Below are 16,283 nucleotides of genomic sequence, written 5' to 3'. Positions count from 1 at the left end.
AGCATTACACCTGAAATGAGGAGCAGTGGATCATTAGCTTCAGTGACTGATCATTGAGAAGAGGCGTCAACTTTGAAACATAAACAAGACCCTCTCCAACATGTGCTCCTGGAAACCTGGAAAGGGGGACAGGGAGCACATAGAGGCTGGATTCGTGACATTCCAATTTTAATTAATTGGGTCTAGTGTGGAAAGGCACACACTTGGGTCCATAAGACCCTGCAGTTTACACTGCATTGTCAAGACCAAAACCAAGCCATGAAGTCCAAGTAATTGTCTGTAGATCTCTGCAATTAAAGTGTGGCAAGGCATTGGTCAGGGCAAGGATATAAACCTACGTCTTAGGTTTTGAGTGTTCACAGGAAGCTCAGTAATTTTGAATTGGTAGAAGCTGGCACAACCTTGAATGTTTTTAGAATTGGACATCAGAAGAGCTTGGTCAGAGAGGTAAAAAAGAAACCAATTGTCACTCTAAAAGAGTTTTAAAAGTACATTATCTTTCAACACAACAGTGTCCCAAAGCATACAGCCAAAACAACACTGGAGTGGCTTGGTGGCAAGTCATTGAATGTCCTCGAGTCAAAGCCCAGAGTTAAACCCCATGGAACATCTGTGAAGTGACCGAAAGATGGCGGTTTACAGATGAATGGGATAAACTGCCCAAATCCAGGTGTGGAGAACTTGTACAGATGTATCCAGGAAAACTTGCAGCTGTAACTGCGGAGTTGAATAAATGGTCTCCAATTCACCTCACTTGCATGTTTTTGGACTGTGGGAGGAAACCGGAGCACTGGAGGAAACCCACGAAGACGCGGGGAGAAAATGCAAACTCTACACAGAAAGGACCCAGACCGCCTCACCTGGGGATCGAACCCACAACCTTCTTGCTGTGAGGCGACAGTGCTACCCACTAAACCAGCGTGAATCTATGTACATAACCCTCATGCTACTAAAACTGATAGATACCGATAGAGTGATTAAACGAAAGAGAGCGTGAGAAAGGAAAGAGAGTAAAAAAAGAGAAAAGGGTGGTATGAGTCACGCTTGCTTTTTTGGCTCAGAAAGCAGGAACATTACACTAATGAGAAGAGGAAAGCGATGGAGGCTGAGACGATGGAGATGAAAAAGGCCTGCATTCTGAAAAGTGTAAAGCCAAGTCAGACTGCAGCACAATGACAGCAACTTAGACCTACCACCCACTCATTGCTCTCTCCCTCTCTCTCTCTCTACTTAAAGTCTTGTATTCATTTTGTAGAGTACTGCAGAGGACACCAGTATGCTTACAACTTAATTGAGCAGTGGTATCACTGTTGAGTATACTTAATCATTAAACAAGAGCATTTAACAAAATAATAGCTCAAATTTACTACACATACTAGTTTACTTCAATTAATTATTACATGTGGAAACAGACATAACTAAAGCAGATTAAAAGTCATTGTTGTGTTACCAAAGGTTTAATCATGTTGGAACCCAACTTAAGGTCATACAGACTAGCAGACTAGGTTTTAAGATCATTAATATTATGTAGAGGTTAAATAATTGTGACATGGCAAAATGTATTAAAATATTTGTCTACCATAATTTATTTTCTTTTTATAGTTCATCTGCTGCATAATTTAACTGATAAACACTTAATTTAAAGCAAAATATAGCGCTGCAGAAAAGCTATACATCCTTATTTTCTTTGGGGATTGGAATATTTCAGATTGCAACTAATTCTGCCAATTCTGCCAATTCTCTCATGTGAAATATCACATGAGAGAATTAACTCCAGTTGAACCACCACCCAACACTATCAATTCAATACTAAAGTACACATCTACTACAACAGCTTTGCCTGTCAGTCTCCGATTGTCAAAAAGAAATATACTAGGAAAATAAAAGTAGGAATATAAAAAAAGAAGGAATCATCAAACTACGGCCCGTGGTCGTATACGGCCTGCTGCTTTCATTTGACCACCCCCTTTACCTACAGCACCAATGCATGTTGTCTGGCCACTGTTTATCTTTCAACTTATAGTATTATAGTGGAAAAAATAACAGTGAAAACAAAAATTGGCCACCCATTGATCCATAGAATATATGGTGAATAATGTGTTGCTACTGATAAGTTCGAAGTCACAGAGGAGATTGCTGCACTACAATGTATCAAGGGAACTACAACGTGAAAGGACATCTATGAAAAAGTTCAACAAACTGTGGCTGATTTTGGGTCTCAACTGGGCTAAGCTAACAAGTGTGACAACCGATGGTGCTCCAAGCATTGTGGGTTCTGCGAGAGGAGTGATTGTGCGCATCAATAGAGAAATAAGTGACCGCGGCCAACCTGACGTTGACTGTCTCATCAGCCAAAAGCAGGTTCACAGTTCATGTTTACTTTTTGATTAAAAAGTCTGAGGACCCGTGGTTTAGACAGTGTCCTCTTTTTCTTAACAGATCATTGCTGATCCTTAAAAATGTGCATCATTATAGGCTACCAATAGGCAAGGTAACAATTAAGATGAAAAGCTGACTGCCTAAACCTAAATAAGAAATGACATGTCTGAGTGTGCTCATTAATATTACCTAAACTGACATGGAATTACGCAATGGATCATTATGTATTTACTGTGAGTTACTTAAAATTAATTGTGTAAAGCTTAATTCCCTTAAATGGCTTTACATCATCTGTACTGGGACAATAGAGTAACCATGATTATGACTGGCTCACACCACCATAGTTTTAAGGTCTTTATATATAAGCTTTCTTCATAAATAAATCTTCAATATGAGTTTTAATTAGTAGGTATGTTTGGAAAGCACAAGGTGTTTGTCTTTATTTTTATTAGTTTTATTCCTGTACCATATTCCAAAAAGATTATATTTCAGCATTTGAACCACATACAAAACATTTTATTGTTTTTATCCCCTAACACCATTTTTATAAATATTATGATATCTTAAAATTCTGTAAATCTTCATCATGTAAATTTTGATCATTTAAGTAATGTCTCAAACAGGTAGCATTATTTTACTCAATTATCGTACTGTAAATACTGTTTTTTCACTGCAAGAGCTTTAATTGCTATGAAATTTCTGTTTATCCGGAATGTCTGCTGAGGTAAAAACTTGAAGGTTATGAAACCCAAACTAAAGTAAGCTCTCAAACTGTGAATACTGATAAATAATGTGATGAATAAATAGCACAATGACGCACATAACTGCAACAAAGCTGTGTGAAAGTGTGTCTACTTGAGAGAGTGAGTCAGAGAATGTGTGCGTGTGTGCGAGGGTGAGGTGTGAATTAATGTCTGATAGAACCTACGTAAAAGCCTTTGCTAGGGAACTGATTCAATCACTATGATCATACATCCAAGTTATAAAATTGGAATGTCAGCTCTGCAGAGAAACAACAGAATACAGAAAAGCATTTCACTTATTTCACCTCATTTGCACCAAAAGGTGATTCTAAAAAGATACACAGAGGTCTAACATGTCTACTTACTTGTAAGTGACATGTACTGTATATTATGTCTTGGGATTTTAACGGTTTCTGCAACCTTCTAAGAGTAAACCATTGAAACTTATTTATCTTTCATACATTTACTGTGGGGTCTCTAAAGTCTGACAAACAATATATCTGGTTAAAATATTAATCATTTCCAATGATAAAAATTTCAATTTTACCACTGGTTTATCCTGGTCAGGGTCGCAGCAGGTCTAGTCTCCACCGGATTCAGAGGGCGCAATGCAGTAACTGTGAATCAGGGGGTGGCAGCAGCATGCTTTGGAGGTGCTTTGCAGCAGGGGAAACTGGTGAACTTCACAAAACAAACAGCATTATGAGGAAGGAAAATTATTTGGAGATATTGAAGCAACACCTCAAGACATCAGCCAGGAGGTTAAAGCTTAGGCGCAAATGGGTCTTCCAAATGGACAATAGATAGATAGATGGATGGATGGATGGATGGATGGATGGATGGATGAATGGATGGATGGATGGATCACTTTATTCATCCCAGAGGGAAAGTCAAGTATTACAACAGCTCAAGGTACATAAAAAAAAAAAAAGTAAATGCTCAAGGTACATAAAAAAAAATAATTAAGTGAATAAAAGAAATTATTAATTAAATAGGCTCAAGGTACGTGAGAAATATTAAGTAAGCATTGCAGTACAATGTTGGTAGGTAATATACGGTATATATATATATATATATATATATATATACAGTGCCTTGCAAAAGTATTCAGCCCCCTTGAACTTTTCAACCTTTTGCCACATTTCAGGCTTCAAACATAACGATATGAAATTGTAATTTTTTGTGAAGAATCAACAACAAGTGGGACACAATCGTGAAGTGGAACGAAATTTATTGGATATTTTAAACTTTTTTTAGAAATAAAAAACTAAAAAGTGGGGCGTGCAATATTATTCAGCCCCTTTACTTTCAGTGCAGCAAACTCACTCCAGAAGTTCAGTGAGGATCTCTGAATGATCCAATGTTGACCTAAATGACTGATGGTGATAAATAGAATCCACCTGTGTGTAATCAAGTCTCCGTATAAATGCACCTGCTCTGTGACAGTCTCAGAGTTCTGTTTAAAGCGCAGAGAGCATCATGAAGACCAAGGAACACACCAGGCAGGTCCGAGATACTGTTGTGGAGAAGTTTAAAGCCGGATTTGGATACAAAAAGATTTCCCAAGCTTTAAACATCTCAAGGAGCACTGTGCAAGCGATCATATTGAAATGGAAGGAGTATCAGACCACTGCAAATCTACCAAGACCCAGCCGTCCCTCTAAACTTTCAGCTCAAACAAGGAGAAGACTGATCAGAGATGCAGCCAAGAGGCCCATGATCACTCTGAATGAACTGCAGAGATCTACAGCTGAGGTGGGAGACTCTGTCCATAGGACACAATCAGTCATACACTGCACAAATCTGGCCTTTATGGAAGAGTGGCAAGAAGAAAGTTATTTCTCAAAGATATCTATAAAAAGTCACCTGGGAGACACACCAAACATGTGGAAGAAGGTGCTCTGGTCAGATGAAAGCAAAATTGAACTTTTTGGCCACAATGCAAAACGTTATGTTTGGCGTAAAAGCAACACAGCTCATCACCCTGAACACACCATCCCCACTGTCAAACATGGTGGTGGCAGCATCATGGTTTGGGCCTGCTTTTCTTCAGCAGGGACAGGGAAGATGGTTAAAATTGATGGGAAGATGGATGGAGCCAAATACAGGACCATTCTGGAAGAAAACCTGTTGCAGTCTGCAAAAGACCTGAGACTGGGACGGAGATTTATCTTCCAACAAGACAATGATCCAAAACATAAAGCAAAATCTATCTACAATGGAATGGTTCACAAATAAACGTATCCAGGTGTTAGAATGGCCAAGTCAAAGTCCAGACCTGAATCCCATCGAGAATCTGTGGAAAGAGCTGAAAACTGCTGTTCACAAACGCTCTCCATCCAACCTCACTGAGCTCGAGCTGTTTTGCAAGGAAGAATGGGCAAAAATTTCTGTCTCTCGATGTGCAAAACTGATAGAGACATACCCCAAGCGACTTGCAGCTGTAATCGCAGCAAAAGGTGGCGCTACAAAGTATTAACGCAAGGGGGCTGAATAATATTGCACGCCCCACTTTTCAGTTTTTTATTTCTAAAAAAAGTTTAAAATATCCAATAAATTTCGTTCCACTTCACGATTGTGTCCCACTTGTTGTTGATTCTTCACAAAAAATTCAAATTTCATATCGTTATGTTTGAAGCCTGAAATGTGGCAAAAGGTTGAAAAGTTCAAGGGGGCTGAATACTTTTGCAAGGCACTGTATATATATATATATATATATGCAATATGTAATATAATAAAACATTTTCAAAAGTGTCTTGGGCATTAAATACGCTTCATGAGTCTGTCCTGATAGTCCTGGTATTAACTCAGTGAGCAATGATGTCCCGGCACAGTGGGGATGAGTTATACAGTGAGATCGCTGTTGACCCCAAGAGTACCTCCAAAGTTCTGGCAAAATGACAACAAAGTGAAGGTAACAAAGCCCTGACCTCAATACCGTAGACAATTTGTGGGCAGAACTAAAAAACTGTGTGCCAGTACTGTCAGGAGGAATGGGCCAATGTTCCAGCAACTTATTGTGAGAAGCTTGTAGAAGGCTACCTGAAACAATTCAAATGCAATCATACCAAATACTAACCATTTGTATGTGAACTACTAAGCTACTGGGAATGTGATGAAAGAAATAAAAGCTTAAATAAATTGTTTCACATTCTTAAAACATAGTAGTGATCCTAAATGACATAAGAAAGGCAATCTGTACTATGATTACTATGATGTGCTAGGATGTCAGGAATTGTGAAAAACTGAGTTTAAACAAATATGACTATGGTGTATAAACGTTTAGCAGTATTTGTGCTCATAAATGACATTTTAAACCTTTGAGTAACTCCAAAAAAGCACATGTAACTATATGTTCCAAAGATACTTATAATATAGTATCCTATAGTATATTAGGCTGAAATAATCCTTTTACCAACAACTTCTTTAAGAGGTTAAATACAATAGTGTGAATACCCTGGACAGGGCACCAATCCTTTGCAGGGCTTCAGTCACCACCGCCCATCCCCCAAGTCATAATCAACCATGTCTGTGTAGATGCCCCGCTGGACGATAGCACAGCTAGGATTCGAACCCAGATCTCAGACATGATGGGTTAGCGTCATAAGGTACTTTTAAAGCCATTATTGTTTTCTTGTTTGTGCATATGGACACATAACCATGTACTAGTTAGAAAAGTAAGCCCTGCTCTTAATTAAAATTTTATTCATTCATTCATTCATCAGGATTGGGGAGAACATGCAAACTCCACACAGAAAGGACCCAGAGCGCTCCACCTTGAAATCAAACCCAGGACCATCTTGCTGCGAGGCGACAGTGCTACCCACAGAGCCACCATGCCGCCCAAAAATGTTCATGGCTCTGTACATATCACTGGAGTTTCTCCCTACTAAACATGTAAAACAATTTCTTTATGGACCTTGCTAGGTGCACAGGGGAATAGAAAAGGGCATTATTTAACTGTTGCAACAAAGCTATTATCAATAATTAGAAGGTGTGGCCGCTCAGGTGGCGCAGCGGTAAAAACACACGCTGGAACCAGAGCTGGGATCTCGAATACATCGTATCAAATCTTAGCTCTGCCTGCCGGCTAAGGCTGAGTGGCCACATGAACAACGATTGGCCTGTTGTTCAGATGGGTGGGACTAAGCCTGATGGGGTCTCTCTCCAATGACTGATGCAATTACGACCTCTGCTGGCTGATTGATGGCGCCTGCACAGAGATGAGAAAAAAGTGCTGTCAGGGTGTGTCTCTCCGTACACAACGCTGAGCTGCACTGCACTCGTCAAAGTGTAGGTTATAAGATGCATACGGCATGCTGCCCACGTGTCGGAGGGGGCGTGGGTTAGCTTCGTTCTCCTCAATCAGAGCAGGGATCGGCATTGGTGGAGAGGAAGCATGATGCAAACGGGCAATTGGACGCGCTAAAAAGGGAGAAAAAGGGGAGAAAATGCATAAAGAAAACATAATAAAAAAATTATTAGAAGGCGTGTCCGAGTACATCTGGCCATATACTGTAGGTGATGCAAACTCAATCTATAGAATCCTATTTGGTTTTATATGTAACCCTATTTTCTGCTGTGTGGGAGTATAAAGCAGCCACACATTTCACACCAGCTTGTGGAGATCACAAGAATACAGATGGAGCCCCACAACAACAACTCAGTCATGCACAGAGAGCAGGGGATATTACTTCCTGAATAAGTAGATTTTCCCAGTGTAATCATATTATATGCTTCTTGTGTGAATGTGTGTGTGCTTTAATAAAGCATTATATATATCTCACGGATAGCCTACAACACTGGGATTTCCACTAGTTGTTTAAAAGAACCATGGCTACTGTCAGCTAAATCCCCTACAGTTCTACTGGAAAGAAAAAAACAGCGACCTCCTCATGCCAATAAAATGCCTTCGAATGTTGATGAATAGGGACTTAATGGAAAAGGATAGATGCAGGTTGCCTTTGCGGAGGAAAAAAATGAAAATGTGTACTTAACTTTATTGGTCATTCATTCTAAAACAGCAATGATCAATAATAATGGGCCTTCGTTGAGGCTGCAAGAAAAGCAAGAGAAGCTGATAGGGGTTTACCCTGCACTGTCAGCTAATTCCGACACAGCTAGTAAGCACACACTAATAAATCAACCTTGCTTTTAATCTCCAGAATGAGTCATGATAACATTAACTGCATCGTAATGGAGTACACACACTTCATCACAACATAGTGGCAGAGTAATGGCACAGTGCAATCAAGCTAGTACATGTGCACAGTTTTGGTTTAGCATACACCAACAGGCTGAAGAGATTGTTCAATTGAGAGATGCTGGAAAATCCCTGTGCCATGAAATTCTCTGGGTCAGATTCTGCAATGACGCTTGGATAAAGATCACATCTGCTTTCACACACAGTGGTTGGACACCTTGATCAATCACACTGACAAAAACAACACTCAAGCAGCATTTGCTGTCAGAGGTGTGCCATAACCTGAGCTGAATGACCACCCTGCAACAGTTTGTAGCTAATAAATGATCTGCTAGCCTCTTCCCATTCCCCCACAAACAATAATGATTCACTCAATGAAAGGAATGGGGTCACAGCATGATGGTGACCATGACAACTTTGTCATCAGGTCGTGCAAATACTCAGAACAATATGTCTTGGGGGGGGGTTCTGGCAGCCCCAGCACAAAAACGCATGCAGGTTGTATAATATGCTGATATTAATTATGCGTGTGTCTGCAATAACTATGTAACTGAACTGAAAACTGGAAATTCTTCCCAGCTTTAATAACAGCCACTCTTTTGAGAAGGCTTCTCACAAGTCTTTGCGCCCATTCTGTCAAAAGAGCATTGAAACTATAACTGGGCACCACCTCCTAATCTTCAGAAGGCCAAAGAAAGCTGAGACTTTTAATCCATACCTCCAAAATGCAGCAGTCCCCAGCCACATCTTTTCATTTGCCAGCAGTGTAGCTTCAAAGTGGATTTTTCATATCAGCCATGTTATAAACTCTGTGACTACCAAACCACTAGTGTAGGTGCCTCAACCTAACAGCAAAGGTTGTGACTTCAAATTGGCAATAAAACTCATTCAACCTTTCCCACCTCAGGCACAGCCAATCATAGGTGTTTGAGAGCACCACCTAGGATCTTGACATTACACCGCAGAGCTACTTAAGTGCCCTATAATTTTAATGTCTTATGATTGTAAAGATTCTGGGTATAAATTATTTTATTTACAACTGTATATTAATTTACATTATATATTAATTTTAATGTAATTTTTGATTGATTATTTTGTCTGCATACACCGATCAGCCGTAACATTAAAACCACCTCCTTGTTTCTACACTCACTGTCCATTTTATCAGCTCCACTTACCATATAGAAGCATTTTGTAGTTCAACAATTACTGACTGTAGTCCATCTATTTCTCTACATAATTTCTTAACCTGTTTTTACTCTGTTCTTCAAAGGTCAGGACCCCCACAGTACCACTACAGAGCAGGTATTATTTGGGTGTTGGATCATTCTCAGCTCTGCAGAGACACTGACATGGTGGTGGTGTGTTAGTGTGTGTTGTGCTGGTACGAGTGGATAAGACACAGCAGTGCTGCTGGAGTTTTTAAACACCTGACTGTCACTGCTGGACTGAGAATAGTCCACTAACCAAAAATATCCAGCCATCAGCACCCTGTGGGCAGCGTCCTGTGACCACTGATAAAGGTCTAGAAGATGACCAACTCAAACAGCAGCAATAGATGAGCGATCGACTTTACATCTACAAGGTGGACCAACTAGGTAGGATTGTCTAATAGAGTGGACAGTGAGTGGACACAGTATTTAAACACTCCAGCAGCGCTGCTGTGTCTGATCCACTCATACCAGCACAACACACACTAACACACCACCACCATGTCAGTGTCACTGCAGTGCTGAGAATCATCCACCACCCAAATAATACCTGTACTGTAGTGGTCCTGTGGGGGTCCTGACCATTGAAGAACAGCATAAAAGGGGCTAAGAAAGCATGCAGAGAAACAGATGGACTACAGTCAGTAAATGTAAAACTACAAAGTGCTTCTATATGGTAAGTGGAGCTGATAAAATGGACAGTGAGTGTAGAAACAAGGAGGTGGTTTTAATGTTATGGCTGATCGGTGTATATGTGTAAGATCAGCTTCTCAAATACAGAAATGCCAAAAAAAAAAAAAAAAAAAAAAAGAACACAGATACGATGTATTTATTTAATTGTTTTAATGCACATCATGTCACATCATCACATCAGGTGTTTTTTCAGTGGAGCTGTGCACATTCTGTGTGGAAGGTGCTGAATGAACAGCTCCCACCAAATAAAGTGCTAATGCGTATGCTTTTGCAGTGCAGAGTGTGCTGAACACTTTCTGTACACACAACAGAAAAGAACAAGCCTTCACCAACCAGCCAGGTGTGATAAACAATTGAAGGGTGCAAAGCCCTAATTGGGTTTAAAAATTTCCCTTTCAGATTTGATAATAATAAAAAAAATCATTATATGAATGTGGGTCTGTGCAGTTGTAACTAATGCCACCGATACACAATTTGACCTCAAAAGTCATTAGATCACTGTACTGTTCACACTACACTAGAAACAGAGAGTCTTTAAGTCGTTGTGGATTGTGCACTACATGACTGATCAGCAATAGGGGGTCACATATTACACAATCTTTCACCAGGAGGAATCACAGACGAATCTGTCTGGTCTCCCAAGCTACATTTTGTCACAAAAACACACGCCAGAAGTGACAAAGCCCTTTGCTGACCAAAATGGCAATGCATAGGACCACAATTCCAACAGGGCTGACTTCCGAACTATTTCAGCAACTGTGCGACGGTATAACAACAGTGGCATGATGTTATACCACAGACTAATATTTACATATACAGCCTAGTAATGAAAAGAAACATTTACATAAATGACTATGTTTTTAAAATTGTAAATTTATGCAAATTGATTTAATTTGGTATTTTTAACAGTACAGTGGTACCTTGTAACTCAACGTCCCCTAAACTCAAAATCTTTGAAACTCAACGCCCTTCGTCGAGAAATTTGTACCTTTAAACTCAATGTTTTTCTTAAACTTAAAATGTTCAGTTTCTTTAAAAAAAAATTATTTATTTTATTTCAAATTAACAATAACCAGCCGCATTGTTTAGTGCTTCGCTTGCAGTAAAACGTCATCAAAGTGTGGAATAACCGTCAAATCCACTCTGAAAGCTCCACATGTATGTGTTTAGCTGGATTTTTCTCCTGTTTCACTTTTAAACTTGTATATAGCTCAGGGCTCTGAGAAATTGTAAGGATCAGCTTTTTTCGAGAGAAAGTCCAAAACGCTTATCGTAAAAAGCAGCGCAAAAGCTAATGTGCCGCTTCTCATGTGAATGCGCCTTTACTGAACGGAATATGGTATTCCAAGATCAAGCATCTCCACGATTAAGAAGCATGAGGAAACAATTAAGAAATTTTAACTGTTTTTATATAGTATATAGAGTTTTTGTATAGTGTATTTGTGTTATTATCAGTGTATAAGTGTCAAAAACAACCCCATTATTTTACATTAGCGTAAAATATATGCAGTTCCACAGGACCATGGAACACATTAACAGGTTTCCCATACATCCTTATAAAAAAAATACCCTAAAATTCAACGCCTTTTAAACTCAACACCACTCCCAGAACCAACTGACGTTGAGTTTCAAGGTACAACTGTATTCCACTTCCAAGTGATGCTATGTCTATGTAAATTAAGCTTTTCAAAGATTATTCTTGTAGATTTTGAATTTCTAAATGAACAAAAAATATCTATACAGTGTTTATTGTATTTATATAACAAGGACAACAAGGGCATCTTTTTTTAAAAAGGACACATAGTGTTACTGATGTAAAGCACTAGTGCAAGTGCACATAACTACTGCAGGGCCCCCTCTTGTGGGAAAACTTCCACCTGCTGAATGTGAGTCAATAAATGAATGTCAGTGATGTGAAAAACCAGAGTACTTCATCCTGACACATAAACTACAGCAGTGCCCCCCTCCCCTTTGTGCCAGCTAAATGGGAGTTAGTACAATTATACCTTAGGCCATGATATCTATGTAATGCCTTGCATTTTTGTATGGCACCTGTCTGCGTGGTCCTGATACTAAATGATACTCAACCTGCTAAGTGTGAGTGAGCAAGTGAATGAACTACAATTCAGGTCCACAAGGTGCTTTGTATTGTAAAAAGAAATGGATAGAGATTTTATTTGTCAGAAAAATGCCAAGGATTTGGAAGGCAAAATGCAAAAATCTGGATATCCATTATATTTTAAGCTCTGCTGTTGCTATACCACTTCATTCATCAGGATATCTCTGTTCAGATAATGAGCCCTATAGATTGAGCTGGATAGCATGTATAGTGTATGTATGAGGTGCGAAAAGCTGAACACACACACACACACACACACCAAAACAAGACTATGTGCAAAAGATGTTCTGCACCAGTGCACGTCGAGAAGCAGTGGATTTCCTTCCATAGCGATCTGAGCCTGGACTGTCCTGTACTCTCTATAATAACATGACAGGAGTCAGCGGGGCGGACCTGAGCAGACGGTGAGGAGAGGAATGGCGGGTTAAAAGCTTACCTTGCAGGAGTTTCTCTTCAGTGTAACCAAGAGGAGCAACTCCACTTTCCGTTCACTGTTCTTACGCTCCTCTCGCCATCAGCTTGAAGGCTGTTATGGCCAAACCAAAAGCAGAAGCTGGATTGTTTTGAGTCGGAGCGATTCAGCACATTGTGAACGCTGGTGTAACCGGTAGGTTTTGCGAGAGGCATTCCATCTGATAGAGAGAGAGAGAGAGAGAGAGAGAGAGAGAGAGAGAGAAAGTCCCACCCCTGCAGTGCAACTTCCACTGCTTCACCACAACTCACAACAGCTCTGTTATTCACCACCATCCTTCCCTAATCATGAATGTTAACTATACGCATACCACCACACCACTGTGCCCTATCTTCCCTCCACATCGTGTACTTGGGGTTGGATCGACTGGCATCAGTTTTTGACTGTCTGGTTCCCAGGTTGCATTGAAATTAAACATTATAATAAAAATAAAAAAATCCACAAAGAGAACATGCAAAACTCCTCACAGACAGTGATCTAATGAAGGGTTTAAGTACAGGTTCTGATGATCCCACTACCAGCTGGCCAAATACCAGAGGACATGTTTTACTAACGTCATCTCAGAATCAGAAGCTTTATTTTCGCCAAGTACCAGGTGTACAAGGAATTTCTTTTGGTGCTGGTGTCAACATACATACTGTACATCTAATTAAATTAGGGCTGTCGAAGTTAACGCGATAATAACGCATTAACGCAATCTCAATTTAACGCGATTAAGATAAATAGTGCCATTAACGCAAATTCTAGTTCATGTTGAGACTTGACTAGTAAAACAAACGTTTTAATGTCGGACATGTCACCGTTTTTCATTTGCGGTTTGTTAACATAATGTAAAAGAGCGTCGTAGCATCTGCACTTGCATAATAAAGAAATAAATACACGCTATATTCACAAGTTGTCGGGAGCAGAACACTTTATTAACTTATTCTGTTACGGTAAGGAATACCGGACAGCTGAGTCAAGCACGTTGTCCATGAACTATGGAAGCCCCAAAGGGTCAAAACACACTCACTTCGTGTAGAAACGTCCATCAAACCATTGGATAGTATTACTGCCTAGTATGTGAGTGAATAAAACTCCCTTACAGTTTTCTCTTGTCCCAGCAGTTTTTAACATAAGTACATTTAGCATAAAATGTGTTCACCATTTTAATTGTAACATTTCACTTAAAAATCCTTGTTTTCTATAACATTTACACAGATTTTTTTTTATGCGATTAATCGCGATTAACTATATGAAATTCTGAGATTAATCGCGATTAAAAATTTTAATCGTTTGACAGCCCTAAATTAAATAATAGAAAGTTGTACTATATGTAAACATAGAATAAAAAAATATAAAAAATATAACAGCAACAACAACAGTATAGCATCCGATGAAGTGTGCAATAGATGTATAGTACAGTACACTGCTAGACTTCAAGTATAAAAAAAATTGTGCGGAATGTTCTCATTGTAATTAATGATAAGATAATTATGCTGTGTTGTTTTTACGCTTTGTTTATGAATCTGACATGCGCTAGTAAATAGCAGTAATAATAATAATACTGTTATAATTACTGTAATAAATACAGATGCTCATGCCATCCTTTCGATAACCTACATGCAGGAGCCAATCTTGTATCATTTATATCTTTCATCTTCATCTGGGCCTTTTTTGGGAGTTTTAGCTGGTGCTTGGGTGATATCAGATTCTTTGCAGAAATTGTTTACTCTGAAATGAGTGCTGGGCAGTATGATGGTTCATTCGGTATACCAGCTTCAATTCTTCGAACGGTGTGGATTTTTCATATACCGCCATACTGTAGCACAGTTTATACAACAACTGTAGGCTTCAAATAAAGGCAAAATGTAGGCAGCAAATTATAGAATATTGTTCGCTGCTAGAAGCGTTGTGGGGTGCTGTGCAGATTAGATACAACTCAATAGTTGGGCTATGAACTGAAAGGTTGAGAGTTCGAATCCCGGCTCTGCCATGCAGCCACTGCCCTTGAGCAAGGCCCTTAACCCTCTCTGCTCCAGGGGCACCGTACAATGTCTGACCCTGCGCTCTGACCCCAACTTCTAAAGAAACTGGGATATGCAAAGAAAGAATTTCATTGTACTGGACATCTGTACATGTATATATGACAAATAAAGGCATTCATTCATAGTTAGCCAGGTAGCGTAAGCATAACAGTGTTAAAAGAATAGAGGCTTTGTCGCTACGGTGGAAAAAAAAGAAAGAAAAACAGAAAACAGATGGAGGATGAAGAGATAGAGAGCAGAGATGTGCTGTGTCTACAGCTTAGAAGTTCTTTGGTTTTAATAAAAATTCGACAGACCAAAAGACTATATACTGTAAGGTTTGTCGAGCCACGGCTTTTGCAAAAAAGGTGGGGTGACATTATGAACGCAGGAACTAACCACCTGAAAAATGCTAAAACATCTAGGATGGACCATCACACAGTGGAAACGTGTATTGTGGTCAGATGAATCAGCATTCCAGGTCTTTTTTTGGAAAAAATGGATGCTGCGTGCTCCGGACCAAAGACGAAGAGGGGCATCCAGACTGTTATCAGCAACAAGTCCAAAAGCCAGGGTCTGTCATGGTATGGGGTCGTTTCAGTGCCCTTGGCAAAGGTCATTTACACTTCTGTGATGGCAGCATTAATGCAGAAAAGTACACTGAGATCTTAGAGCAACATGTGCTGCCTTCAAGACATCATCTTTTCCAGGGACGTCCATGCATTTTTCAACAAGACAATGCAAAACCACATGCTGCACACATTACAAAGGCATGGCTGTGGAAGAAGAGGGTACGGGTACTGGACTGGCCTGCCTGCAGTCCTGATCTGTCCACAATAGAGAATGTGTGGAGAATTTTAAACCGACTAAACACTAAATCACTTGGTGTCATCGGTGCCAAAACGTGGTGAAAAGGAATGGCAACATTACAGTGGTAAATGCTTGACTGTCCCAACTTTTTTTTGAATGCGTTGCAGGCCTGAAATGCAGGAATGGATGTTTATTAATAAATGAAATAAAGTTGAGCAGACAAAACATGAAACATCTCAGATTCATCCTGTCTGCAATCAAATAAAAGTCAAAGTAAATGTAAGAAACACTGTGTTTTTTATTATTTGCATTTTCCATGCTGTCCCAACTTTTTCTGATTTGGGGTTGTATTACCATATGAAGAAAAGCTTGGTTTAAAGAAACTTCAGTGCCTGCACAGAGCCCTGACTTAACTGAGTGGGCACAAATTCCCACAAAAATATTTTAAAGTTTTGTGAGGAGCTTATTTTTTAGAAGAGTGGCTGTTGTTATAGCTGAAAAGATCACACAGATGTCACTATTTTAATACAATTTGTTTTTGAAATGGCATGTCTGACAAGCTCAATGACAGGTGTCCAAATATTATAGCCATATAGTGCATTTCAGCTTGCATACTGCTCTTTAGCTTTTCTAATCATTGGTGAATT

At 39.5% G+C, this 16,283-nt stretch overlaps 1 protein-coding gene across 1 annotated transcript in view; it reads right to left on the bottom strand.

The window, feature by feature from the left end:
• Window positions 1-12,855, bottom strand: part of syt12 (synaptotagmin XII) — a 29,065-nt gene extending 16,210 nt beyond the window's left edge. The window contains exon 1 of the mRNA XM_063003768.1: window positions 12,785-12,855. The gene's annotated coding sequence lies outside the window, so the exon portion shown is untranslated. The remainder of the gene's footprint in view (window positions 1-12,784) is intronic.
• Between the last annotated feature and the right edge of the window lie 3,428 nt (window positions 12,856-16,283).

Source organism: Trichomycterus rosablanca, chromosome 1, assembly GCF_030014385.1.
Source record: "Trichomycterus rosablanca isolate fTriRos1 chromosome 1, fTriRos1.hap1, whole genome shotgun sequence".
NCBI classification, from domain to species: domain Eukaryota; kingdom Metazoa; phylum Chordata; class Actinopteri; order Siluriformes; family Trichomycteridae; genus Trichomycterus; species Trichomycterus rosablanca.
Note: the sequence above shows the minus strand (reverse complement) of the source record. Positions and strands in the feature narration are given on the sequence as shown.